This window comes from Rattus norvegicus, chromosome 1 (assembly GCF_021556685.1).
Source record: "Rattus norvegicus strain SHRSP/BbbUtx chromosome 1, alternate assembly SHRSP_T2T, whole genome shotgun sequence".
In the NCBI taxonomy this organism is placed as follows: domain Eukaryota; kingdom Metazoa; phylum Chordata; class Mammalia; order Rodentia; family Muridae; genus Rattus; species Rattus norvegicus.
Window position 1 is genome coordinate 15,358,216 of NC_141534.1, and position 3,212 is coordinate 15,361,427.

The following is a 3,212-nucleotide window of genomic DNA, read 5'->3' on the forward strand; positions in this document are numbered from 1 at the left end:
GTTCTTTTTGTCGGAGCTGGGGACCGAACCCAGGGCCTTGCGCTTCCTAGGTAAGTGCTCTACCACTGAGCTAAATCCCCAGCCCCCCCTGTTTCTTATTTCTTGATTCAGGAGGGCATCCTTGGGCTATGTTTCTTCAAAGTAACGAGTATAGTTAATATGTCAACAGGGGATCTTGTGAATGTAGCTTTCCTGATGTCCATTCCTTTAGGCCAATCACCAGTTCACAGCATTTCTGAGTCAGAAACCGGTTCATTAGCTGCATCTTTTGAAGAAATAGGTCTATGTCATAGTCTATATAGGTCTATATTCCCAGCATAGTGTCCGCTGGATACATTCACAGTGTCACCTTGGAAGGCTTTCTTGGAGAAATCTATACCAGTATCTAGGTCCACTGGGGGTGAATCCTAGAGCCAGGCTTAGCAAGGTGGATTTACTGAAATAAACCTAACCCACACGTCAGAAGTAATTTTGGGTGACAGAGAATAAATTAAACCTAGCATATATTCTGACACACTTGGCACGTCTTTGGTAGAACAGGTTTGGGATTGGCATCAACTTCTTTGAGCAGCCAGATTTCCCTGGAGTTGCCAGAAACTGATCTCCAATTATTATTACATATGCTTGGAACTTGAACCATACACATGTGGCCATGGGGTTACTGCCAATCAACATGTAGTTAGGATTTTGCTACAGAGGACAAGAGTCGGCATTGCTTAGGGGAAGGTGTGTACCATAGAAGATTTTTGCCTTGATCAAAGAGGTCACCATATTCTTGGGAAGCACATAAAACTTATAGCACTCTGGAAATCATAAAAAATTACCAAAGACTAGATGGTTAATACCAAATGTGTGCATAGGAAAAAACAAAACAAAACATGGTAACCAAGTTCTGAAGAGTCAAAGGTCAGATCAGAGAGGCCAGAGAAAGACTCATTGAGTAGACGAGACTTTGATGTGATCCTGAACATGGACACCAAGTGTCAGAAACACACTCCGTAGAGGTTGAACTCTGTGTTTAGGAGAAACTACTACTGTTGATTACTCTGGATACTTTCCAAACCTTAAAATACGAGTATTATCTATCAACAGTGTTTCCGGTATCTCAGGATAACAGAGTCTATGTTCTTATTGTGTTCCTTGAGGTTTAGGGGCAGGCGGTGTTGATCTACGTCTTCTGGTACACATGTGTGACCGCATTGGAATGGCTGCGTCTGCTCCCCTAGTATTTGTCCAGGAAGGAAAATAAACTTGGTGTGGCGATAAACAAGAGGGAATGCCTACAGTCAAGGAAGGAATGTAGACAGGTCATCAGGAGGACAATGACTCCGTGAAATTCCACTTACATGTCCCCGTTGGGCGTGAACACAAGTTTGAGGAGGCGCTCTGTACCTTACAGAAGTTTACCTTCTCATGAACTCCTTGTTTCCTTTTTTATTTTTAGATGTTTAAATGATTTTGCATTCAATCGAAAATGTATATGAATATGTTTCTAAAATACATAAACATAATTCCTGCTTTCATATTTTCATTTTTTTCTGGAATATTTAAACAATTTAAAAATAATGCTAATTTTTTTAAGTCCTCCAACGGGAGGCTGGGCTTCGGGTTGCAGCTCAAGATTTCTGCCCAACCGCAGGCTTTGAGCTTGGGGGAAAGCACTGCTATGGGGACCCTTGCCTGACGTGAGCTAAGTAGCAGAGCCATAACTCTGTAGACCACCTGAACAGACCGGCAAAGACTCGTCTTCCATAGCAGCCTAATTGTAGCTTTGATCAACCCTGGCCATCGCTAGCCTCTACTGCACCCTTTGCCCTCCGTGGGAGTAGAGACCACCACTCCCCCACCACCGGAACCCATCTCAGGTTTCTGAACAGCCTGGGGGCTGCCTTCTCATTCATTTCCAAAGAGGTGGTCTCAAAGCTGCAGATAATGGAGCATCCCAGAAGCAGCCCGCAGTCAGAACATTGCAGTAGCTTGCAGTCCATGGCAGCCTACGAGGTGAGCAACAAGCTGCTGGACTTAGCTCGCCGCTCCGGTCCGCTACACTCTAACTCGGGCTGCCGGACTGTGCTGTGCCTACATCGCGCTCTTCATTGGCTACAGCTATTCCTGGAAGGCCTGCGCACCAGCTCTGAGGATGCTCGCACCTCCACACTCTGCACTGAGGCCTACAGTGCCATGCTATGTGCCTATCACTCCTGGATACGTCAAGCTGTCACTGTGGCCTTCTGTGCCTTGCCCTCAGGCAAGGTCTTCCTTGAGGCCATGATTGTGGGGGTCCTCTGAGCAAGCAGTGGAGATGCTGGGAGAGGCCCTGCCTTTCATGGAGCAAATGTGTGACATCTCCCAGTTCTATGTTGAGCATTTCCTGCTAGACCTGCCCTAAGAGAGGTAACCATACTGTGTGGACTTCCCCTGCTCAAAACTGGCTTTAGGCGACCTGGGACTGCTCCCACAGCAGCTCTTTCTGTCACCCCTGTAAGCTGAGCTTGTTAAGAGCCACGATAGGTAAAAAGAAAAGTTTTCCGGCAGCTGAACCTAGAAAGGTGGATGCAGTCCAAGATGAGACCATTGAACTCCAGTTTTGCCCTCCACTTTAGTTATGTTTGTGTTCAGCCGGGCTCGATTGAAGTGCAAATGGCAAATGGAGAAGATGGGGGTGGAGGTGGCAGAGTCACGTATCTGCAGCAACCCAAGGTCGCTCTACCTCTGGTGTGTAGAATCTGAAATGGTCTAAGGACCCAGGAGCTGTCTTCCCTGCAGCCAACGTGCCCAGCCTATGTGTATCCTCCCGCACCCATCTTGAGCCTCGGACATGCGCAAACTGCCCTGGGCCTACATGCCCGGGTCCCCTTCATATTCTGAGAGCTGTCCTGGGGTAAAATGATGTTCCTCTGGTGGTGGCATGAATCCTGAAGGCTCTTTCCTGCCCTTCACCTGCTTCCTTGTTAGTCTCTCTGCATACCGAACAGGCCCTGTCCCTTGGAAATGGAAACTGTGAATGAGAGCGGAGGCTTCTCTAGAAGAGCCTGCCCTGGTCAGTGCAGCCTGTTCTGCAGCTTCTCCAGTACAGCCTCCTCCTGAAGGTGGCTTCTTACAGCACACGCAGCTCCAGGATTTTAAGATGTCAATACTCACTGGCCAAACCATTCCTCTCTCTAGCCAGCCCTGCTGCTCCTGTTGCCATGGTACCCAGGTGACTTAGGATA

The 3,212-nt window shown here is 47.7% G+C and overlaps 1 pseudogene; it reads left to right on the top strand.

The window, feature by feature from the left end:
• Nucleotides 1–1,866: 1,866 nt before the first annotated feature.
• On the top strand, nt 1,867–2,389 carry Cptp-ps1 (ceramide-1-phosphate transfer protein, pseudogene 1; annotated as a pseudogene).
• The last annotated feature ends 823 nt before the right edge of the window (nt 2,390–3,212 follow it).